The 24,967-nt window shown below is 55.1% G+C and overlaps 2 long non-coding RNA genes across 3 annotated transcripts; both read right to left on the reverse strand.

Moving 5' to 3' along the window:
• Window positions 1–725: 725 nt before the first annotated feature.
• Window positions 726–11,766, reverse strand: LOC140700943 (uncharacterized). Of its 2 annotated transcripts, none has more exons than XR_012079704.1 (4): window positions 11,260–11,766; window positions 9,156–9,274; window positions 7,122–7,241; window positions 726–924 (listed from the first exon to the last, which is right to left on the reverse strand). It is a non-coding gene; the product is annotated as an uncharacterized lncRNA (long non-coding RNA). The 2 variants fall into 2 exon arrangements; XR_012079703.1 differs by lacking the exon at window positions 11,260–11,766 and adding an exon at window positions 9,397–9,519.
• Window positions 11,767–12,530: 764 nt separating this feature from the next.
• On the reverse strand, window positions 12,531–15,064 carry LOC140700944 (uncharacterized). Its single transcript, XR_012079705.1, has 2 exons — window positions 14,765–15,064; window positions 12,531–13,280 (listed from the first exon to the last, which is right to left on the reverse strand). It is a non-coding gene; the product is annotated as an uncharacterized lncRNA (long non-coding RNA).
• Between the last annotated feature and the right edge of the window lie 9,903 nt (window positions 15,065–24,967).

Here is a 24,967-nt window from a genome sequence, read left to right on the forward strand (position 1 = left end):
GGCATTCCCAATGGTCTAGAGGCCCTTAACCCATTAAACTAGATAAAAGGATGGGGACCAGGGATTTTAAGCTTTCTGGTGTTGATGAATATTTGTTTGATTGCATTATGTTTAGTCTTCCTATGTGTCCAGTAAGGATTCAATCGAAGGCTGAATGAGCATGCTGCTTTCTCCACGATGCTTCGCCTAGAAAAAAAAAAAGGGAGAAATGCTGGGAAACAAGCTGCTGGGAAACAAGCCACTGGAAAACAAGCCGCACCTAAATTTCCATGAGCTTAAAATACTTTATTCACGCTTGCTTGCTTAAAACACACATGCTTGCTTTGTTTTAATGTTTTACGCAGTTGATGACCTACAGCACGTATTATGCTGAAGAAAATCTGGGGTGAGCTATCCTGAGATTGACCGTAAGGGCACGAAGGAGGGCTTGTGTTTCCTTAGGGTAAACAATGGACGGTCCTGGAAAGCCAGGTCAGCCATTAACAGAACTTTGTTCTGGCATGAAAGCATGGGGTTTGACCCAGGGGAAATATTTGCTACCTCGAGATGTCCCAGAGGCAATCACAGGGTAGACTCATAAATCTTATATACCCCGAGGAGGGTGATTGTTCCTGGAAGGGATAGGCTGGGAATTAATCAATCACTTAGCAAGCAGAACTTAGTGCTTATCGCTTGAAATATCTAAAGCCCTTTGATTGCAGTTTTTTCTGAGCTGTATACTCCTAATAAATATGATGTTGACCAGGCTTTCGGCGCGCTCGATCCATGAGATCTTGATTCCCCTGGTCCCATTTTTGCTCTTTACTTTGTCTCTATTTCTCAAGTCTTGTGTCGCCCATCCTCAGACACAGTCCCAAGCTACGCCGGATGCAACAGGTATGGACGTGAACAAGCATTAATCTATTTCCAGCCTCTAGGTACTGCCTGGTTTAGAGCAAGAAGTCAAAAAAAAATAATGTTGAATTAATGAAAAATAAGTCTGTGTTGAAAAAACAACTTCTGTGAAGTTGTTTGCATTTTAACAAAGGACAAAGCCTCAAGCCTCAGGAATGAAGCTCCAAGGGTAGAATTTCAGGCACCAGTAAATTAGGGACAGATGCATCCTCTGTTGTTTAGTGCCTGGAGGAGGACGTGGCTGTCTCAGCAGGTGGAATTTTCCATTCATGGCTTTCCAGGGCAAAAACAGTCACATGGTCTTCTGAAAAACACAAGTGTGTCATGGAAACAAATGTGTTTCCCCTGACTTGCTGGTGGGAGGAAACTTCTCTTTAGTCTTGTCAGGTTTCCTTGTGCTGGTTCTGGTTGACAGAATGTTCTTTCCTCCCATCCTTTCCTCCCTGCCGTGTGGCGTTGCCCTGCTGACCTTTCCTCCACCCCAGCTTTCCGCCTCCACAGCTGCCCAACCCGCCGGTCAGCGCAGCTCTGGCGGGGGAGAGCCCAAAGTTTGCTGGGAGTTTGAGGAAGCTTTGTTTTGCAGCTCTGACGTTTCCACGTCAATCCCACTGACTGGGCTGCTTCTCCTAAGCTGACTTGAGGCCCCTCGTGATCACTCATTCCCTCGCAGTTCTTCTGGCCAAGCCCTTATTGTGCCACAGTTCCATGCACTGACAGCCTCTTTGACCTCCAGCTCAACCCAGCCTCCACTCTGCCCCAGCGTGGGCCTCAGCAGCACAAAACCGTGGGTCCCTCCTGCCGGAAACCCTTCTCAGGCTCTGTGATGACCTTGGATCACGATCCAAATTCTTTGGCCCTGCACGAGCCACACAGAGGCAGGGACATTAGCCAGGAACATACCAGGCAAAGACCTGCACCTGCTTTTGCACCCACCCTTCGATCTACCTGGATACCCTTCCCTCCTGTTGGCCTGGTGGGCTCTTACTCCTCCAGACCCAATGCCAGCACTTCCTTCTCTGTGAAGTCCTCCCCACTGAGCCTATTTCTGTCTCCACCCATGGTCCTTAATTACTGATCCCCTGGTCTGTCTCCCTAACTAAACCATGAGCACCTCTAGGTCAGAAGCCAAGTTTGATTTCCCATGTCCCCAGCCACAGCATATTATTGTCTGGCAGCAGAAGAGGAGTCAGTGTGTGTTTGTGGAATGAATGAATGAATGAACGGACTTACTACTGTTAAGATAATGACAACAATTTCCAGAGCATATGCTACAGTGTTACATTAGGCAACTTGCCAGCACTTATCCACCATAGCTTCACATCCCCTTCTGAGTTCCCTGTGATTATTAGGTCCGTTTTAGAGAGGAGACACATTGGACTCAGAAATGTCAAGGATCCAGTTCAAGGTCACACCATGAGGGAATGAAGGGGCTAGAACCTGAACCCAGGGATCATCATTTACTGAGGATTTACTATGTACCAGGTACTGTCCTATGGTCTAGGGACAGAGTGGGGACCAGAACTGGCAAGTCTCTGCCTCCTGGAGCTCCCGTTGTAAGGGGTGGGGAGGGGACAAACAGTAAACAAAGATATATCTAAATAAATTTCAGGGCTGATGAGTGCCATACAGAAAAATAAAGCAGGTCAGGGGCAGAGAGTGATAGACCGGGATGGGAGATACTTTAGAGGACATCTGAACAGCAGCCTGAAAGAAGCCAAGGGACAAACTTGGTTACAGCAGAGGGAAGCATGTTCCCAGCAGAGGGAACAGCAAGTGCAAAGGCCCTGAGGCTGGAATGAGCTTAGGCTGTTTGGGCAGCAGCAGCAGCAGCAGCAGCAGCAGCAGCAGGTAAGTGTGGCTAGAGCTTGGTGAGTAGGGGAGTCAGAGGGGACAAGTTCAGAGGGACAAGTTCATTTGCGGCAAATGGGGAAGAGGCTTGTGCCCATCTGAGTGAGCCTGGAAGCTGTGGAGGGCCAGGAGTGGAGGGGATGCGATGTGCTTTACCTGTTTAAGGCTCCCCTCTGGCCTTTGGGAGAAGCTTGGTCATGGAGGTGGGCACTTGTGGAAGCTGGAGGCTGATGAAGAGCCTAGACTTAGTGGTTTCTGCTCACAGGCCCCGCCTCACTCCTCCAGGTCTGGGGACCTGCTCGATTCAGCTCCAGGATCCAGCCCTGCTCCTGAGTTCATCCTGTAGCGAGGCCTCTATACCCTCCCCACCTAAGTCTTGTGTCTCTCACCGTCTCGCTGTCCAGTCTGAGCTCTCTTTTCCTGTCACAGGTCACAAGTGCCCCAGGCTGCTCCAACACCTGGCTTTCTGGAAACTCGTATCTGCCTGTTGGCCTGAGAACCCCCATGTCTGGCAGCCAGATCTAGTCCCAGCCTCTACCCCAGCTTCTGTCCTAGCCAGGTGGGGGTGGGCTGGTCCCTAAGCAGCCTATGAGGGGTGGAAAGAATCACAGCGACCCTGTTTAAATCCTAGTGCTGTTACATACATGCTGTGTGATGTTAGGCAAGTGTCTAAACCTCTCTGGGCAGCAGTTTCCTTAACTGTAACTGAGCGATAATAATACCTCCTCCAAGAAGTGTCTTGAAGATGCAATACAACAGGCAAGGACACCCGCCCAGCAGCTTCTGGCTGCAGCAGACCTCACAGTCATTTCTGTTTCAATTCTCCCCACTTCCTTCCTTGAGTATAAGGAGAGGCTCCTTTCCCAAGGTCATACAAGACATCAGGGGATCCAGGTCTCTCACTGTCTCGAGGGATAGTGTTCTGGCAGCAACATACCGTCCTGTGCCTCAGTTTCCTTATCCATAAAATGGAGACAATAATTGTGTCCATCTCAAGTTGCCAATGTGGGGAACTGAGTGGATCCGTACGGAACGCATAAGATGGTGCCTGGAATCCTGTCACCATCTGTGAGCTGTGGCTCTCATGTGGCTCTGCTCCCCTCGTCCTCTCCTCCATCCCCCCTCAGTCCCTGAATATCCCGGAGAGCTTAATGGTTTAGTGACTGACACTTTCCATCACTCTAAGCATTAAGGTCAACACCCAGGTTTTGCACGTAGGGAGACTAAGGTGGGAGGTGTCAAGCCCAAGGTCATATATGCAGCAGGCGGCAGAAGTGGGACTGGACGTTCTGCTCACGGACTACTTAGAGGCAGGTGATGCCAGGATCTGAGAATTGGGATTACTGTAATTATCATTGCTGTCACCTCTGTGTAGAGATGATAGCAGATCCGGCCAAGAGACGGCAGGAGAAGAGAAGTTCAAGGTCAGGGTGGGGCTGCTCGAGGCGGCTCCTCCCCAGGAGCGGAGAGGGATGTCCCCAGGCAGTATCTCACCCCTCACCGTGATGCTCCTCCCCTTTGCCAGTTTATTAAGCAGCTTGTCTCCAATCAGGCTCCACGCCTGGGGCAGCCTCTGTCACTCTGAGCCTCTGCTGAGTTGGGGGAATGTCCCAGATTCCCGCATCAGAATCACTGCATACCAAGCATGAAATGAAGGGGCCAGGAAGGGCCCTCACCCATACCCTCTCTTACAGTTCTCACAACGGCCCCATGAGTGTGGCAGTGCGAGGACAGCCCCATTGTACAGATGAAGAGATTGAGGCCCAGAGAGCTTGGGCTGCCTGACCCAAGTCCTGTAGAAAAGGGAGTCTCCCTGAGGACGGAGCCGAGACTCAGGGAGGGACAGCAGATCACCCGAGGCCACACAGCATTCCCTCCTGCCCAGTCCTACTCCCACCTCATCCAGTAGGGGCTGAGCCTCTGTCCCCCTGATCCTCAGGTCAGGGCTGGCTGTAGGCAAGGTGATGCTGAGTTTACTGGGGCTCTTTTAAAATGATAAATCAGATCATTTTGCCCCCTGACTAAAGGTCTGTGGTGGGTAAGGGGACTCTACCTTCAAAGATGAATTAGTCTCATTGACCTCACGGCCAACCAGATGCCAGCACTGGGGGCAGCTGCTGCCACAGTGTGACCCCCAGGTCTCTGGAAGAGGCTGATTCACACATGCTGCCGGGGGTCTCAGCACCTCCAGTCTTCACAAATCTGCTGTGGGATACACGGTGGTGCCCACTTTACACAGGAGCAAGCTGAGGCTCCCAGAGGTGAAGACATGTACCCAGGCTCCTACACCCTGGAAATAAAGGATCCACCCCTGGGGCCATTGACCTCAAAGCCCCCAGTCAGCAGCTCTGAGGTCTCATTTTGGGAAGGCAGCAAGATTGATGCACGTGTCTGCAGCCGGGTCCCGCTGTTCCCAGCTCTCTGACCCAAGCGGCAGGGCCAGCAAATGTTTTATTACTTAAATTAAATCCAATAATTATTACCCCTTTGGCTGGACATTGAGAAATTGTCTCAGCCACCAAGGTGCAAGGTGAAAGAGGATTTTCTGGAGAAGAGGAAAAAAAGATCCACGTGACAGTGGCTGGGGTGGACAGGGATGAGGAGAAAGACTTGTGGCTAAGGAGGCCGGCCAGGGGTTTGGGGCAGTGGGCTCCCAGCCCAGCAGTCCCATCACCAACCCCCATGAACCTCTCCCGGCCTGGCTCCCTCCTGGGTAAAATGGCTCTGGCCAAGCACAACCTTTGGGTGGCTCCACTCCTGGAATTTTTAGTGACACTGACTCTGCTGGACCCTCTTGCCTCCTCTGTCCTCCCAGCCTTTGCTCAGCTGGTGGCTCTGCTGGGAGCCTTATCCCCTCCAGTGGCCTGCATACCCCTGCTCATCCTCCTGACCCCAGCTGAGACACCACTTCCTCCAAGAAAGACCCTGTCCATCCCGCTCTGCCCACTGCCGGTGCCCTCTACCCGGAGGGTTGAATCTGTCCTGCTGAGAGCTGTCCCCACTCCCTAGGACAGAGCCTGGCCCTAGTAAGCACTTAAAAATGGATGATATTTATTTATTCACCAAGTCTGTATTGAGCACCTGTATGCCAGGCCCTATGTGGGTGCTGGTAGAGAAGGGCGAGCAGGACCTCTGGAGGCTCAGGAAACACATTCTTCCTCCTTAACCCCCAGGCTGTCTTGGCTTCGGGGTGTGACCTCCGCACACACCCCCACCCTACATCCCCTGGGCCCCATCTCTCTTTCCCCACAGTTCTGGCTGTGCGGCCCCCGGTCTGTAGGACCTCTAGAGACGGCCTGTCCCATGCAGGGGGTGGTCAGGGTTGAGGTGCCTGGATGCCGGATCTGGAGCTCAGAGGGGCAGCCAGGGCCTGGACAGAGGGACAGGAGCCGGCTGTTGATAGTGGGGGCGGGGCCGTGCAAAACAGACCCGAGTTTAATACACACAGGGTTTCCACAAACTGGACTCCAGCGGTGCAAGGCTGTGACCTTGGAGGAGCTTCCTGCTCCCGGGGAAGCTCCACCTTGCCCTTCCGGTCATCGCTTCCCTGCTGCTCCTTCAGATGCCCTTCTTCTCCAAGATGCTCTGGGCTCCCTACTTCCTGCCCAGAATGTCTTTCCTTCCTCCTGCCCCCCAGCCTAGGCCCCCCCAAACTGCACATTGCCTCCCCCTCCTCTGCTCCCGGGGTGAGAGAAAAGAAGACGGTGGGGGTGGGAGAGGAGAGCAAGGCAGGCGGAGTGTGCACCCTGCTCCTCACTGCCGGGCTGTGTGACCTTGAACGAGTCTCTTCCCTGAGTCTATTTCCTCCCCTGTGGGATGAGGGAGGTGACACCCACTGACCAGACTGTAAACATTAAGACTGTCCCGCTTAGGATGGTCTCATTCATTACCTGGGTGCCTACAATGTCTGGTACTATATGAACTCCTACGAGGCAAGTACTGTTCTTTGAGTTTCATCATTAATTCAGTGCATATTTATCACACGCTTCTTTCTGACAAGCAGGCTCCACCCCAGCCCTCTGGAAGCTCTCCGTGTTTGCCTCCCCACAGAACAGGACAACCTGACTACGACTAGGACCCCGCAGGCCAGGTCTCCACAAGGAACTGAATTTGAAGAGACAGTCCGGCAGCCGAAAATAATCTGAAGAGCAATTTCAATTTTTACTCCCATCTCTCAAGGAAAACCAAGGGAACGCAGTTTATGTCTCTGTATCCCATCCCCAACCCTCTGACATCCCCATTTCTCACCTGGGAGAGCTGCAGAGCCTGTCGCCAAGCCAGACCTCCCAGCCATCCCAGGTCCCATGCTGGCCCGACTTCCTCCTCTGCCTCCTCTGTTCACCAGCTCTGTACTCCCCGCCCCTCCTCCATCCACGTACCCCCACCCCTCCGCCATCCGCATTAGAGTGATTAACTTATCCTCCTGGATACTCTCCGCTTTCACTTCTGATTCTGCATCTCCCACGACTCTGGAACCATCCCACGAAGATAATGTTCTCCTTGAAGGGCGGGAGGAGGGGAGAAGCGAAGTGGACTGAGGTAACATTCTCTGGGGGCAGAGTGGAGGGGGTGGGTTGGATATGCGCATGATCACCAGCCTGGCCCTGCCACAGCAGGTTCTTGGTCAAGGACAAGATCGAGGTCCCACTGGCCCCAAGATGCAGTGATTCTATGGATTTTGAAATGTAGAACTTGGTGTTCCATCAAGGGACCAGGGATGGGGAGCTAGAAGCATCTGTCATGCTGTGGATCAGGAGGGACAGCTGGGACATAGAGAAGCTAGAAAAGTGGGAGGGGTCTCCCCTGCCCAGGCCACTCTGTTCAAGGCCTATGCTGGACCCTAAAGCTCGGGGTAGAGACAGGAGTGGCTAAGACCTCACTTCACTGAGAGGCCCAGCCTCTGACTCTGACCTTGGCACATGCGCTTGGCATCCTGCTGATTTCTGAAGAGGCCCTTGTCTGAGAGACAGAAATGGGGATGCATTTGCTGGCTTTATGACTTTGTGGGGCTCTCTGAGCCTCTATGTCATCCCCTGATTGTGAGGGATAAGTGAGACAGTGTGGGAAGAGAACGGAGCCTGTACACCCAGCTACCGGGCTCCTGCCACCCCTCCTGCAGGGCCCTGCTCTTCTCCAGCGCATGTCACTGAATGCTGGCACCCTGCTGGTCCGGCAGGCAGAGCAGGGAGCTGGCTGGGGTCAGGACTCTCCCACCTTGGCTCACTGGTGACAGTGCTCACTGTCTGACCTTAGCTTCGTCCCCTCTGACCCCAGGACCGAGTGTGTTGTTCACACACAGAAGATGCTCTAGGCTGTCCTGGACATTGGAGGGACCCCAGACAGGTCATCATTGGATGCTTATATATCCTCTGAAAATCTAAAAAATTATAACACATTAAATCAAAGAACGCTATCCTGCTACCTTGAGGAACAGGATTGTGTAACTACCTAGGAGCCAGATTTGATTTTAAGCTTCAAACGCTTCGAAGTTCCTCACTAGGATGTAACCGTAGCTGCCGAGAGAACCAGTCCTCGGTCCTGGGCCCCTCTGTCTTCCCATCCCAGATCCACCCAGCGCCCAGATCGAGGAGAGGCCTCATGCACACATGTGGATACATCCAAACACCTGCCACAACCTCTGCTGGCAGCTGTCCCTCGGGCTCAGGGACTCACACGGGCGCCCAGCCCACGCTCGGGAGCACGAACTCTGGAAGAGGGCCCCTTGAGCAGAAAAATTGTGGGGTTCTGGGTACCTGAACCGTGGTTTGGAAGGATGGGGCTCAGAGACTGGATGGGCACAGCTTTTTAGCTGTGCAGATTTCTCATCCTGGGGGACGAGGGCAGAAGGAGAGGACCCAGAGTGGGGCCTGAAAAGTGCAGGGCTGAGGGCAGGGGCCTCTTGCCCAGATCTGAGGGTGGTGTGAAGTCCAGCCCCATTCCCCGTGCCAGGCCATCTGCCCAAGAGGCTGGAGTAAGACGTTAGGGAGAGCGAGACCCTGTGCCCAGGTCACGGACAAAGGCTCAGAGATAGTACTAAACTTAGGGCCTGGAGCCCCAAGGACAGGAGGACAGACTCCTCCTGGTTGCCCCTGACTTCCCGGGAATGCCCTCTGTCTTGGACAATTCGAGACAGCTGGTCACCAGGCTGAGGACAGAGTTGGCCAGAAAAGGGGTCTAGGCTTAAGCAGTCGGAGTCAGGGAGGAACATCATGCCTTACCTGTGCAGGGGAGCAGGTCCAGGTGGACCCGTTTACCTGACTACCCTATGGGGCCCGGGCAGACCCAGCTCCCTTGAGTATCACAGCTTGAAACGGAAGCTTGGGCCTCAGTGAGGAGCAGGTACTTACAAATCTACAGTTCGTGCATTCAAAGCAAAACAACTCAGCCCGCCCTGCAGTGGCCCCATGGCTTACCCATTCACACTCACTGCAGGTAAGTAGATTTTGCAGAGCTGTGTCTTCTCAGGAGTGTGTGACTTCGGCGTTCACCTCCCTTAATGGATCTTCTATAGGAATGTACAAGAGATCCTTGCCTTTAAAAGAGAAGAAAGAAGAGAAGGTTATTAGCTAGTAGAGAGGAAACTCTGATTTTAACATAATGTAACTTAAAAGGAAGTGGTGCCTTTTGCCAGACAGCCCTCCATGAACCTCTTACCACGACCCGTTCATAAAAGCAGAAGGAAGGCACGCAGGGACACAGGTGTCCAGGCATTAGCCAGGTGGAGGAGATGAGCGGGCTCACTGAGGCTTTTGAGGTAAATGGAGAGTTTTCATCAGCACAGAGAATCCATTTCTGTGGACTGAGGTCAGGCCAGACCCACCTGTCAAAGCTGGACCGAGAGACAGGAGACTGGGGAGGGCAGGAGAGGGACAGCCATGATCCCCCGTGGGATTGTGGAAAAACACCTGGAGCAGATGGCCCCTGTGGGAACAGCACCCCTCCTGTGGGTCCGGGGCTTCACCGTCTAAAAGTCCCCTGCAGAGTCCCCAGCTCGGGGAGACACCGGCTGCTTTGGATGGAGGGTGACTTCGGTGTGGTCCCAGTGCCTCCCCGTGACGAGGGAGGATCATCTCACTGAGTCTTCACCTGGACTTGAAGGGAGGCGCTATCATTACCCCCATTTTGCAGATGAGGAAACTGATGCTCAGAGAAGGGGAGGGGCTTGCCCAGGGTCTCACAGCCAGGAGGCAGGGGAGCCAGACACAAGTCCCAGAAGCGTGAGGGCGGAGCCATGTCCCTGGCTAGGGTATCCTGGGGCCTGGGTGGGAGTGGAGGGAGCCTATCTGTCAGGGACCATCTACCTGCCAGGCTCTGCTGGGGCTGCTGCGTATTTCAGGGTCTGTTACTCTGCCCTGCAGTCCTGGGGGTGTTATTACCCCCATTTCCCTGCCCAGAGCAGCAAGAGGCCCAAACAAGCGTGTGTGCAGCAGGGCGCAATCCTGACATTCCGCACCCAAGAGCTCGTCCCTTGCGAGGAGAGTGGTCCCCGGGATGCAGCGCTCACCTGGCACCCCACATCTCCTCTCTCCCGTGACCCACCCAGCCCTGGGCACCTCCTCCGGGGCTGCTGCCCAGCCCTCCTCCTCTGCCTCACAGCCGCCTGCTGACCCTGCCATGTCACTCACTGCCTGGTCTGAGAGGGACCCTGCTTCCGGGAGAGGGAGAGGGGCCGCACATCCCTTCCAGGCAGCCCGAGCCTTTAACAGGGGCCTCCCGGGGAGGGCAAACCCAGCGGGAGTGTCCAGACACCGCCTCTTAAGAGTGAGACCTGGGCTTCGTGTTCTCAGAGGTGTGATGCTCTGGTTGGGACGGAGCTGGTGGAGAAAGAGTCCTTCTCTGGGCTGGGGGTCCCTGACTTGCTGTGTGAGCTGGGACAGGCCCCTCCTTTCTCTTGACTTGGGTGTGTCTGCCTTGAAGGTTATGGGGCTGGGTTATTTGCAGGAACCCTCCCAGCCCCAATTCCCAATGAGTCCCTGACCTTTGACAAGAGGTTGACATTTCTGCAATCCAGGGACGGCCATGACTCCAGGAAGGTCAGGGGGCCCACGACTGCCTGAGGGAACTAACATCCGGTTCCCCCGCCCTTGAGCTGCCAGCACTGAGTCCCATCCCCTCAAAGCGGCAGCAGATCCCAGCCCCACTTCACAGTCATACCCCTGAGTCTTCATCTAAACCCATCAGCCCCACCACCTCTTCTTCCTGAAGCTCCCGTTGGGCTCACAGCCTCCCTTGAACCTGAGCCTGGTCCGGCCTCCCAGCGCCAGCAGCCGTCCTGTCGCTGGCTGTGACTCCGCTCTTCCTCTGCACTCCGACCTAGGCCCCAAGAGCCCACACAGCAGCCGTCGCCCCAGCCCAGGCATAGGCCGCCCAGGAGGACCCAGCTGTTGCCACTGCAGACTGCACGGCAAAGGCAGCGAACAGCGGAGCTCTTCCTGGAAGGCCTGGCGTCTGCAGGGGGTTTGCTCCCCGCCACTCCTCTCCCCCCACCCCTGCCCCCGCCGTCAGGGGCCAGGACACCTGCACGTGGATCCTTCCTTCCCGGTGAACAGAAGCCCGGGTCCCAGGCAGACGTGCTCAGGCTTTGGCTGCATTTAAATTGCTCTTCCACAGTCAGTTCCTCCCTTTCTTTGCGGGGGCTCCTGGCTCTCTCTCTAATGCCTCCTTTTGTGTTGCTGCAAATTGTTTTCGCTTCCAGCAAAGTAGGTCTCGGGCTCTGCAGAACGTCCAAACTCCTGGGTCCTGGAGGAAGACGTTCCACCTGCTTTCCCTCCCTCTCGGCCAGGCACCAAGTCCTGTCTGAGCCACAAAGGAATGACACCTTGGAGGTGACACAAAGGTCTCTCCCTATGGCCATAAATGCCACTGCCCACGAGGTCCGTGAACCAGCGCAGTGGGCTCCTCTCCCCACATTCACAGATGAACACGTGCTCCACGTTGATCCGGGAAGGAGCCATGTGATCCTTACGGTAATGACACGGATGGTAACTCGTGATCATGGAGCCCCTCCTGTGCGCTGGGCGCTGAGCAGGGTTCTTTCCAGGCACCGCCTCTCATTTCTCCCCGGAAGTCTAGAAGTGGGGTGCTACAACTGTCCTCATCCCTCAGGTGGAGACACTGAGGCTTAGAGAAGTAGTAAACTCACCCTGGCTAATGCGGCCTGTAAGCAGCAGGGAGCGTCACACCCTTGCCTGGGCGGGTTGATGCCTCAGCCCCAACGTGTACCAGGGCCCCCCCCACCAGCAAGTCTTGCCATGGCTCCGAGGACACTGTCCTTATCTCTCTGATGACACCAATCCCTGTGAGTGCTACTGAAGAGCCTTCCGGCGTGCAGGGTGCACATGCCCCTGTGTGTTCCAACAACACCCTCCCCGTGGACCTAGCTAATCCTGGTCCCCAAGGACTCCGGATCCAGCCTGGCAGGACAGCCTTCAGATTCAGTGATGGACGCACGTGCAAGTACACCCGATTACACCCTCCACCTGTGCTCCCTCCCAGGCCGGGGGTCTGATGGCCAAGTGCTCATTCACAGACAGGGCCCCGAGTGCCCACGCCTCCATCGGGGGGGGGGATCGCGGGCACTAGAAGACCCTCTCCTTCCTCCCCTTGATCTCATCTGCCTGTTCACACACCCCCTCACGCCCACCACCCAGCCAGGGGAGCCGGCCGTCCTCAGCGACGGAGGAGGCAAACAGACAGAGATGGTCGTTCTGGCTTCATCAGCTCCCGCGTGGGGTGTCGGGGTGGGAATTACGTGCTCCCAGCGCTTCATCACCTCGGTTACTGTCTTATCTTTCTTTATTCGTTCTGGCAAATTAATTAGCACTGTCTTCCCGGTGCCGTTCTCTGGGAGGAATTAAACTGCAGCGGCAGAGAGAGAACTGGCCGTGGTGGGCGTGTTTGATACATCTTCCAGCTCGGCTCCCTGCATCCGAAAGGCCCACTGCCCTGGCAAGTGCCAGAATGTGGTTTGGGGCACTCAAGATTGGACATTCACCTCTTCTCTTTTTGCTTAATCTCAGAAGAGGAGAGGAGTCAGCCACTCTCCCTCCAATTCTGCTTCCTCAGCTGCGGGCGCACTAGGGAGATGGAGGCTCAATTATCCCCATTTCACAGAGGTGGACGTTGAGGCTTTGAGAGGTCAGATGGCGCCACAGTCAAACAGCCAGCGAGGGGCATATGCGCTGGGCTGCCTGCCTCCCACATTAGGGGTCCCTGGGCTGCATCTTGCCCACCATGGGTGCTCAGCAGAGGCTTGCTGGGGGGTCATGCCCACCTCCAGTCCTTGTGGCCCAGAAACCAGCAGAGAGAACCAAGTGACCCTGAGGCCTGGGCTGGGGGAGCAAATGCTGGGCAGGTCTCTGTCCTTCCATCTGGTCCATCAGTGAGTCTAGTTCAAGGTGAAGACGGGAGTGGAAAGCTCAACGCAGATGATGCCATGATACCAATTTGTTGTTAGAGCTCAGGGCGGGAGGAGAGTACGTCTGGGCAGCTGGACCTGGGAGGGTCAAGGTCTCCATTCCGGCCAACATTTCAGGCCCCTGTGAACCAAGTCAGGAGGTGGTGGAGGAAAGGGGAGTGAGGGCTGGGAAGGAGAGGGGGTGAGCTCCGAGCATCTGGTGCTCCGGGTGTCTCTGGTTCCCGCCTCCCTCCAGCTCCCTCCCCTCCAGCTTTCTCCCCTGGCCTCTCCCCATCACTCTCTCTCTCTCTGTGAGTGAATTAATCTCTCCCTATCTCTTTTTCTGTCTTGCTATCTGTGTCCTTTTTCCTTCTGTGCCCCCACACTCATTTTTTCTCTCCGCCTGTCTGAATTGTATCTCTCCCCTCCATCTCTGTCTGGATGTGTGCGCTGGGGCCGCGGTGGGGGGGGGGGTCTGAGTACATTTCTCTTTCTCTTTATGCCTGTGTCACACTCTCATTTTTAAACCTGCTCCCAAAGGCTCTCTCTCTTCCTCTCTGTGTGTGTTTGCATGCAGTCTGTATCTTTCTCTTTTTATGTGTTTTCTACCTTTACCTCCCTCTAGGTGTCTCTGTTTCTTCCTTCCTTCCTCCCTCCCTTCCTTCCTACCTTCCTCCCTCCCTTCCTCTCTCTCTCTCTCTTTCTTTCTCTCTCTCTCTCTTTCTTTCTTTCTCTCTCTCTCTTTCTTTCTTTCTCTGTCCCTTTCTTTCTTTCTTTCTTTCTTTCTTTCTTTCTTTCTTTCTTTCTTTCTTTCTTTCTTTCTTTCTTTCTTTCTTTCTTTCTTTCTTTCTTTCTTTCTTTCTTTCTTTCTTTCTTTCTTTCTTTCTTTCTTTCTTTCTTTCTTTCTTTCTTTCTTCTCTCTCTCTCTCCCCCTTGCACTCCCTCCCTCCCTTCCTTCCTCCCTTCTCTGTGTAAATCTCTTTCCTTTATCTCTCTCCACTCCTTTCTCTGCACTGGTTCCCTCTCTCTCTCCCTCATCTCTCTTTGTACTTGCTCCCTCTTTCCAAGTGTCTGTGTCTGTTTGTCTCTCTCTGCCCATGTCTCTCTTTCTTTCAAGGGAGGATCAATTACAATTTGGGGCAGGCAGGCCACCCTCAGCTGATACTTAGGGAAGGGACACTTTGCAAACCCAAGTGGGGCTCCTGAATCACCTTGCCCAGGTGTAGCAGGAAGAACACATGTCTGATCTTCTCCACTTCCTATGTGACCTTGGGCAAGTCATTCAGCCTCTCTGACTCTCAGTTTCCTCATTGGTAAAATGGGGCTGCTGTGGAACTGGAGGCCAGCACACAGGGTTGGCACAACAGATAGAGGAGGAGTCAAGGCTTAAAGGCTGCCCCCCTGTGGCCTCAGGCCCATAGGTGGACAGAGGAGATGCTGGTGGTGATGAAGGAGCCACGGAGGCTTCCTGGAGGTGATGCTGAGATAGGCTGTGGGGCACAGACAGCGGGCGCTGTTGGGGGGAGGGCAGCAGGAGGTTGATGCTGGTGTCCTCCTGGCCTGGCTCTGGGCCTCTTCCTCCCCCTACCCTCCAGTACTTCCAGCCCTCTCCCCAGGGAAGGCTACCTCTGGGGGCTTTATGCAGGTGGAGAGCCAGGGACCAGGCCTCAGGGCTGGCAGAGTGACCAAACCCCTTGGATCCAACTTGTCAGGAAGGAATCAGTCCTGGTGCTGGGAAGCAGGGCTGGGGTCACCATCCTGCCCCCGCCCAGCATGTAGGGCTGGGACAGATGGCACCACCTCTCAGGCAGACATGCTCACTCACTTCTCAGGTGTTTACTGAGCCCTGATATGTGCAGAGCTGGTGACGCATCAGGGGAGCTCTGTTAAGAGGGGAGACAGAGGCGATTCAACACCCCCAGGGCATGTGGGTGACTGCACACGGTGACGAAGGAACACAGGTTGTGATGAGGTCATAGAACCGGATGGGTGGGAAAGAGCTGACCTGCCAGAAGGGTGGGCGAGAGCCTCCAAGCCTGGAGGACAGCCTCTGTGAAAACTGATGGTGTGAATTTACTCTGATTGGAGATTCAAGAGAAGGAAGTCCTGGGACGGCTATGCAAGTGGGGCGAGGGCAGAAGGAGTGCCTAACCCAGAGGGCGCAGGGCAGGGCCAAAAGGACTTCAGTGAACCAGGTCTGACTTTCTGGAGGAGGAGGCACTCAAGCTGAGTCTTGCCGTTGGGGTGGGATATGGAGATGTGGAGATAAGCACAAGGGCAAGCTCAGCCCCAGGGACAGTCTGAGCAAAGGGCTGGCAGTGGGGCACCTCTGTCAGGGATCCTGAGGACAAGCTTGGTTCGCCTGGCACACTGGTCACCAGAAGGGAAGTGGTGGAAACCGCGGCAGCAGCGCAGGCGGTGGCTGGTGGGGACAAGAGGCAGAGCCTTGAGTGCCAGGTTACGACCTCACAGTGGGGGTCTTGTAGTGGAGAAGGTGAGCAGTGAGCCAGATGGATGGGGACAGGCAGGGTGGCGGGACACTTCAGGCAGGGGACGGGGGAGGCAAGGACAGAGTTGAGAGGGAGCCTGCACCAGGGTGAAGGGGTGAACGTGGAGGAGGGGCAGGGACTACAACTACTACTATTACTGCTACTGCTGCTAACATCAGACACCAGTATTAAGCGCTTACAAAGTATCCAACACTAAGGCTACAGTTTCCTATTTAATCCTCACAACCTTCCATGGGATTGGTACAAATGGTCACCCATTTTACAGACATGTAACTGAGGCTCAAAGATACCAAGGAAAGCAATGGACACTGTGATGCACCCCCAGACTCTGCTCCAGGAATGGGCGCCTGCCCCCAGCTGCTGGCAGGGCTGTGGGAAGTGGCCCTGGGCTGGGATCCCCATGGAAGGCTGCCAAGCTGAAGGAACTGTCCAGCCTGAGGTCTCACCCACTCACTGCGGCAGCATGTGCCTGGGGTGACCACCCCTCAGCTGGCCTGCAGCTCCCCAGGCCACCTGCCTGAAGTGGGATTTGGTAGGACATTGCTTGGCCAGGAAATTGATGCCAAATTTGCCTGGCAGAGCCGGGGCTCTCAGGGAGGAGCAGACAAGGAAGCCCTGCTTCCTGGACACCAGGGCACTACCCAGGAGGAGAGGCTTCGGACCAGCTCCTCATTCTTCAGAGGAGGGGACAGGGCCTGGAGGTGTGGTTATTGGGCCACAGCCGGTCGGAGCTGGGGAGTCAGGGACCAGTGGGGGCTGAGCGTCTACTGTGGGGCAGGCATCTTGCACCAATGACGGTTCAGTCGTCTGTAAGGTAAGAAGCATCAAGCCTCCACTTCTCAGGGCTCAGAGAGGTGAAGACCTAGCCTGTGGACAAGGCAGGTGTGGCAGGGCTGGGGCCTGAGCTGGTGTTCTGTCCCCAGCACCCTGGCTTGAAGGGACCCTGATAACAGAGTATCCAGGACCCAGCCATCAGCAGACCCTGATTTAGACGAGGCTCCAGCTCTTAAAGACTGTGTGGCTTTGATCAGGTTGCTTAACCTCTCTGAACCTGTGAATTGTGGATATCAAGCTGCATCTCTCTGGGTGGTTGTGAGAATTAGATGAGCCACGTTCTTACACAGCAGGCACTCCAGGGGTACTCGGATCTTTGCAAGGCCCCTGCCGGCCTCCGGGGCTCTCGGCTCCCTGCCCAGGGCCCTACTGCCCAGAGGCCTTTTCAGGGCACAATGTGATTCCAGGTCTGACATCAGCAGCAGTGTGTCTTTGCTTTTGAAAAGCTCCATTTGGATGTGGGGGTTATGGGTGCTGAGGAGCCTGGGGAACATAGCGAAGGCTGAGCTGACCCAGGGCCCCCTCAGTGCAGCTGAGATCCAGAGGGGCCAGTGCAGGGCAGGGCCTGAAAACCTGGGCTTTCCTTCCTGCTCCCTCTTTCCTGGCTCCTGCCTTTTCTGGGTCTCAATTTCCCTCATCTGTATGATGGGAGCGGGGGTGTTTGGACCAGATGATTTTAATCCTCCTCCTCCTCCTACTGCTGTGGCCAGAAATCTATCTATTCTGTGTCTCTGTTTTCCCTTGTTGATTCACTTTCTGTCTCCCTCTGAGTTTCAGAATCTCTTTCTCTGATCTGTATGTGTGTGTGTGTGTGTGTGTGTGTGTGTGTGTGTGTGTGTATGTCTTCCTCTTACACACACACACACACCAGCCTCTAGCGCTGCCCCAGCTCCTCCCCACTGTCTCAGAGGTGTGCCCGTGTCTGGGCAGCAGCTCCAGCAGGCTGGGCTCCATGTGTCTGTCCAGGGCTGGCCCAGGGACAGAGGAAATGAGCAGCAGCCCCTCAGTCAGAGGAAGAGGAGCAGAGAGCCACCCCGGACCTGGGAGGGTAGCTCAGGCTTGTGGGCATTTAATCTTGGATGTTCTGTGGCTCCTTCCACAGCCTCCTTCCTCCAGGTTTGTCCCCAGCAAGCGCCTTTACCAGATCCTTGCCCACAGGTCCAGAAGTGGGGGGTCTGGCGGGTAGGGTGGGCAGGGGAGGTTCTTGGCAGGGGCTTTGCCCTCTCCTGACACCCTTCTGCTTCCCCGCCTGCCCCGGGACTTTCCCTGGAGAGGACCGTCAGGCCCTCTGGGTCTAAAACTTCCCACTATTAGAACAAGGACAGTGGTGGTCCCCCCTTCTTGGTTGGGGACGATAGATGAGGGTCCCCACATTGCACCAAGCACAGGCCGGCCGGGACTGGTGGCTGCTGTAAAGGAAGGAGCAGGGCCCAGCATGGCGCCTGGAGCATAGCGGGTACGCAGTACATAGCGCGGTGAACCGATGGATGCACCTCTAATCACATTCCGATATTCGCTGGACCATTTGAAACACTGTCATGCCTCCGTAATAATCTACAGTTCAGTGCAGCACAATCTTGGCTGCATCTGAACCCTCCTGGCTAGGCCATGCGGCAGAGGGCTGAGAAGAAAAAGGGAGGGGGAGGGAGGAATACAGTCAGCTTTGTCCAGAGCCCCAGGCCCCTGCTGGATGCCAGGAGGGAGGTCCCTGAGAGGTCGAGTCTGTCTTGGGCCAGCCATGCGATTTTGAGAACTCAGTCTGTCTTCTCCCTGAGGCCTCTGGCCCATCCACCGCCACCTTCCTGGTCCCCCAGCCCTGAGACAGAGCCTGCACCCTGGACAGGCACTCCCAGCCTCTCCTCCACACAGCCTGGCCAGCCTTCTCTTCTCTGCCTTGTCCGTACCTGCCCCTGAACCTACCAGTCTCTGCCTGTGCCCACCTCTCTGGTCTCACGCATCTGTCAGGGCCCACCTTGATCTCCCACCTTCTCCAGGAAGCCCCCTGCTCCGTTAGTCTCATCCACATATGCGCCTTCACAGTCAGAGAGAGTCAGGGGTGGGGGTTCTGAGAGGTCGGCCCAAGGGGCAGGTGGAGTCTTCCAGACCATGTTCGCCAGGTTCAAGTGCAGGCTTTCCCCGTCCCCACTGTGTGCTCTGCAGCGGGATCTCCTCCTCGCTGGGCCTGTTTTCTCATCAGCAGAGCAGGGACGATGGTGGGCCCTCCCTGGGCTACCAGGAGGGTTCAGTGAAATCAGACAAGGCAACCTACCAGCACACAGTAGGCCCTCAGTCTGGTTTGTCCACCTACTTCCAACTCAGTCTGGATGAGGAAACAGCAGGCAGAAAGGAATTCCCATGAAGAGAGAGCCTGTCTTCTGTGATTCTTTCATCACAACTCTACTGGCTCCAGAGCAAGCTGGACCTACTGGGTGCAGGGCCCTGGGAAAGCTTCACTCTAGATTAGAGCACACAGTAGGAGCTCACAAAGGCCCATTGTTACCCCTACGCTAGAATAATAACACGTACCAGCCCTGTATTGAGTACTGGGTTAACTATTTCTCTGGGTTGCGCAGTTACTTAATCTCTCTGAGCCTCAGTTTCCCCATGTGTGCATTGAGATCGTGACACTCGTCTCATGACCCTGCTCAGAGCAGGGGAGGAGACTGTGGTTTGCATGTGACAAGCCCTGGACCCACAGCAGGTCCCACTGGCAGCTCTGTTCCTTCCCTGGCTCTGCCTGCCCCTCTGCCAAGCTCAGAGCAGGGCTTTTCCCCGCCTGCTGGGCCCCTCCGCCCTCGGCGCTGAGATGTCATTCCCTGCCCAGCGTGCTCTGGGCCCAGCTCAGATGTAGCTTCCTCCATGAAGCCTGCCTGGATCCCAAACAGATGAGCTCTTGCCTGGCTCTTAAATACCGTCCAGACCCTCCTTCAGCCTGAATCTGCCTCCAGGAATGACCGTGATGACAACTGTCAAAATCATAAGGAAAATAACAGGTCACCTGTGCAGAACCGTCACTGTGGGGCACCACGATCTGTGCCCACCTGTCTCCTCTCGTTCGGTCCTCACCATATACAACTATCACGCTCCCTGTTTCAGAACTGATGCGATCCAGGCTCAGAGAGGTTGTTGCTACTGCCCGAGGTCACACAGCTGGGAGGTGGCTCAGCAGGGGGTAGAGGGAGGTGGCCTGCTCCCCTCCCTCCCATCCCTGCTCTGGGAGATCCTGGAGAACAGAGCCCATGGCCTCCCACTTCTGACCAGCACCAGCACCAGTGAGGCTGCTGAGGCCCAGTGCAGGGCCTGGGGGATGGAAGATGGTGGACTCCACGGAGCAGGCTTGAGGAGACCAGATTCTGGTCAGATTCAGCTCCACTTTTCTGGGTGACTCTGGGCAGGCTGTCTTCCCTCTCTAGGCCTCAGTTTCCCCACCTGTAAAATGGAGACATCAGAGTCCAAGATAAGTTCATTAGTTTTCCAGGCGAATTCCATGATTTCTGATCCTCATGCTGGCAGAAGGTACCCAGGTGCTTCCCCTCCCCCTGGCCTAATTCTCCTAAGCTTCTAACAGCAAGTCAATGAGCCTAGTTCCCTGCCCCCAGCACATTCTGCCCCGACCCTCAGGCGGTGTGTTCTGTGCCTCTGGGACCCTCAGTCTGGGGCTGGCTTACCCCTGGGGGTCTGCACTGCACCAGCAGGTCCATGAAACTATAGAAGCAGCTGCACTTTTTTTTTTTGGTCTCAGGTGGCAAGAAATGTAAACCTTATTTTTGGATTAGAATCAAGACAGAAATTACACAGAGTAGATTGCAAAAGTCACATGAATTTTGAAGGTAAACACAAAACTTCAAGGGTTCTTCCCCAGGAAAAGTTAAGAAGCACGGGAGGAGAAAAGCTCTTTGGAAGCACAGGGATCTGGGCTCATCCCCATCGCTGTCCCTTAGCAGCAGTGCAAGCTTGGGCAACTTGAGTTGCCTCCGTGGGCCTTAGTTTCTTCATCTGTTAAATGGGCAGAGTTGTTCTGGATGAACAGGAACTGGGGCCCAGCTTCCCTTGGCATGTAGACTTAGACATCACCTCTCCCATAAGTATCTTGTTTCATTATTCAAATCCCTTGGATTAAAAGAGGAGAGGAGAATTTATTTCTGGAGGCAGGTGCCTGCGGATAAAGGTGTAAGCGATGATGAGGGGGAGATGCCTGCATCATGCTAGTTCTCTTCCCAGCCTCGGGGACAGGTTTCCAGTTCCATGGGGAGACCGGTGAAGGTCAGAGCGTGTCTGTGTTCACGACATGCTGTGTGAGGCTCAGCTCCTGAGCAGTGAAGTTCAGGGACCCAGGTAGCATCCAGAGACAAGAGACGGGGCATTCTCCCCAGAGCAGGCCGCCAGCCCAGCACCTCCTGGGCCCTTGGGGGCTACTGCCTATTGGAGCAGGGAGAGACCCGAGCCCTCAGCAGAGGCGCAGGCTCCTGGAGACACTAGCACTGCTGCAGAGGTGGGAGGCCCCACTGCAGGGTGAGCAGCCCATGAGAAGGGCAGGTGGATGCTGAGGGCAGAGGGAGCCCTGAGCACACGCCCCGCCCACCACGGGTGCTCAGAGATCACTGGGAAGACCCAAGAAGGAAGTGAGGTTCTATGTCCTCTGGTGGGTGGAGGGCTGTTGCCTGACGTTAATGTGGCCCCTTTATTTCTTGCTGGTGGGGAAGTCTAGGGCATCCTGGTTGCCAGGAGAATAACCTGCCCTGCCCGGAGCAGCAGGTTCCGAGGGGCGGGGTGTGCTGAGGATGCCAGCAGGTGCTTCTAGAAGAAGGACTCTGCTGTGAAATTTGCATGGGTAACTGCATTTGTGTTTTGTTTTTGCTTTTGTTTTTTCTCTGTAACGACCTCAAAATCTCAGGGGCTGATAGCAGCAAACATTTATTTCTCATTCATGAGTCTGTGGGCTGCTTGGGGCAGGGGTTCTGTTTCAGGTCTTGGGTGAGCTCCAGGGCTGCTCCTCGGGCTGCTCCTGGAGCCAGGGGACCCCTGTTCTTCTCAGGGACCATGGCTGAAATGCAAGGAGGGTGAGCTCATGACCAAGTTATGCCTTTTAAGGCCTCAGTTCAGGACTAGCAATTGTCACTTCCGCTATGTTTCATTGGCCAATGTGAGTTCATGGCCACATCCAGCATCAGAGGGACTGGGAACTGTGCTTTGCCCGAGCCAGGGTCACGCAGCAGAAGGAGGGAGGGAGGTATCGGGAGCAATCCCAGCTGCCGCCTCAATGCTACAGACTCAGGTGCCTCGTGCAGAACCAAGGAGCACCCAGGCCTCCCGTGTCTCCCGTGGGGTCCCCAGGTCCTCCTGACACTTTGCCCTCAGTATTAGGTAAACTGGCTTGAGCCCCAGGCCGGCCACTGTGGGATGTTGGATCTCCCAGGGCTCAGGGCCCTGTGATCCTGCGCCCTCTGGTTTCCTGATTCTGCTCAATGGGGCCCCTCTCCTCCCTGCACTGTTCCCCCTCCACCCCACCCCACACTGAGCTCAGGGCCCAGGCGGGAGTTCTCCAAACCCTCCCTCCCGCCTGGCGAAACAACAGGCCATCGATTTTGGGTTTCTATTTCCGATACGACAAAACACTGTGGAAGATGTATGATTGCTATTCTTACAGTGGTTGTTTTGCCTCAAACGTGATGAAATTCTTTCCCCCACCTGTCTGGGTGATCCAAAGAGAGCGCTGCAAAGATTCATCTCCCGCCTGCCCTCCTGCTGGAGGTGCCCCGGGGGCAGCGTGCAGTGTTTTTTTCCATCCTGCTGCACGGATTAGCACATGAAAGGTGCACTTGGCCCAGGAAGTGATCTTTCCTGGAACATCTATTACCTATCCTCTGACAGGGGCTGGTGTGCGAAAAGCCCTTCAGGATTCAGGGTGCTTGGGAGGATTAAATAAAGGAAATTGTACCAGGGCCCCTGTGCACTGATAAGAAGTGAGTTGGTGTTCGTTCTCCTTTCTTTAGAGGACACCCCACCTTAGATGACCCTGTAATGACTGTCCAGGCCAGGACATTTCAGAGAGCAAGGGGACACAGCTATGAATCATGTCCAGACAACAGGCATAAAGTGGGACTGTCCCAGGCCAGGTGGGACTTGTGTCTGCTCTAACCCACCATCCCACCCTGGACTTTATCATGGACTCTGTTTCCTCCAGTGTCTCCCTCCCACCTCCAGGAGGATGGGGCAGGGACAGGTAGGAAGGCCCCAGGCCCACCTGCAGTGCACAAGGCTGCCTTTTGGCCCTGGAGGGTGAGGCCCCTGGGTGGGCAGGGGCAGTGGAAACCAGCCGGGACTCAGATTCTGACAGACCATCCAGCCTTACGCCTCTCCAGGTAAATCTGCATTCAGGGCTGGACCCCAGGCATACACCTTCTGGGCTCCAGCCTGCCACCCTTCCACCATGGGCTGATCCTGAAAGCTATTTTTTTTGGCCCTTTGTGTCAGAACTAGAAAAGCCCCAGGGAGAGGTCTGTGCCCCAAGGTGCGCCATCAGCAGAGCCTCCAGCCCTGCCCCCATGCCCAGCCGCTGGCTCCTCCATGCCTCTGCAGACAGGGGGCCTGATTTCCTTGGATGACCTGGGATGAGGGTGGGCAGCCCTCAGTTAGACCTTGGTTGGATCGTGGCTCTGCCCCTGTGTGACTTAGCACAGGTCACCCCACCTCCCGGAGCCTCAGTTCCCTCATCTGCGGAGTGTTATGAGAATCTAGTGGGTCCCTTGAACCCAGAGTCTCATTTCTCTCCCACAAGGTCAATCCCACCAGTCTCTAAGCAAACATTTTCACTCACATGCATGCACACACCACACACATACACACATAAATGCACACACATGCACACGCCAGGCACGTACGCACACACCCACAGAATGCACCTAGAACACATCCCCTCTTCTCCTTGGTTCCCAAACCCTTCCCAATCCTTCCAAATCCTTCAAGGGCCCAGCTCATGCTCCTTCTCCAGGATGTCTCTTCAAGACTAGCTAGAGCATCGGCTTTTCTGGATGATACCACCCCCCGCCCATTTAGGGTGAGGGGGGGCTGACACCTCCCCTTTCTGTGCTCCCGAGGCTTGAATGGGCCTCCATGACCCACGTGTCACCTTATCCACTCATTAGTTATATTTATGTATTATAACTTATCCAGGTGTACAAGAAATAGGGAATAAGCCCTTACAACAGGCCAGTGCTGTACTAGGTCACGGGAGGTCAACGTGAACGAGATTCGATTCCTACCCTCAGCAGCTCTGGGACTAGAAGGAGAGACATCAGTTTCTCCTTGGTGTTGGATCCTGGGCTGTAACAGAAAGTTGATCTCACAGCACCTGGAGGCCTCCCCTCACTGGCACTGTTTCCAGCAATTTCCAGGCTGGAGTCCTAGGGAGGTGGTGGAGGCAAGTCCACCTCTTTCTCTCCCTGGGAGCGCAAATCAGGACTCACCCACCTGCTGCTCTGGGGGATGATTACCTGTCAAGGTTCATTTGAGCCCCTGGCCTCCCGGAGAATCTCCCACCCGCCGCAGGACATCTGGATGGCTGCCGAGGAGCTGCTCCCCGGGGGTTAGGGGAGCGAAATGACTTTTCCCCCACCTCCTTGCTTCATGTAGCGGGTGGGCACTGTGACATCTCAGGCCTGCCAGACCTGATAACGGAACTGTCATGGTCGGACTAGTCACGGGAGGTGAGCAGTGAAGATTCCAGGAAATCGTGGAAACTGTCTGCCACACAGGCCATCTCAAATTAGATTGGCTCGCTGAGCGATTTCAGATCCTGTAAATTGCATCTGGAGGTCTTCTTCCCCTGACCTGCAGCAGGCCCGTCACTGTGCTGCTCTGCCTCCAACTCCTACAGCTTTCCCTAAGCCCATCACGGTTAGAAACAGCAGGTCTGGCCTTGAACCCCTGGGTGGTAACTGACCAGCATGTGACTGACTGCCCCTGATGGTGGTGTGGGAAAATGGGGGTAATTGTTTTAATTGGGTCCATTTCTACCGTAAGAAACAGACATTCACACTGGCTTAAGTTTAACGCTCGGAAATTTATAGGCTCATGTAACAGAGAAGTTCAAGGGGATTCAGGCACAGCTGGATCCAGGTACTTAAATGAAGTTGTCAGGCATCCATTACACCCCATCTCTTGGCTCTGCTTTCCTCTGAGTGGGCCTCCTCTTGAAGGCCCCCAGGAGCTTCAGCAGAAAAAAAGCACTTTGGAGAGTCATGTGTCCACTCCTGAACCAACTACTGTGGCCTGGTTCCCATGCTGGCCATGACTCTGCACATTTGCATGTGCTGTTCCTTCTACCTAGAGCGCCTCTTTCTCCTTCCTCTTTTGATGTGCATCTCTGAGTCACCAACACTGAATTCAGCCCCCCTCCTCATGGATGCTTGTCCCACCCCATTCCCCAGTCTGCTTCAGGCTTCCCCGCTCTGAGTCTGCATTGCATTTAGTCTCCATGTGTATC

The sequence above is a fragment of the Vicugna pacos genome, chromosome 13, assembly GCF_048564905.1.
Source record: "Vicugna pacos chromosome 13, VicPac4, whole genome shotgun sequence".
NCBI lineage: Eukaryota > Metazoa > Chordata > Mammalia > Artiodactyla > Camelidae > Vicugna > Vicugna pacos.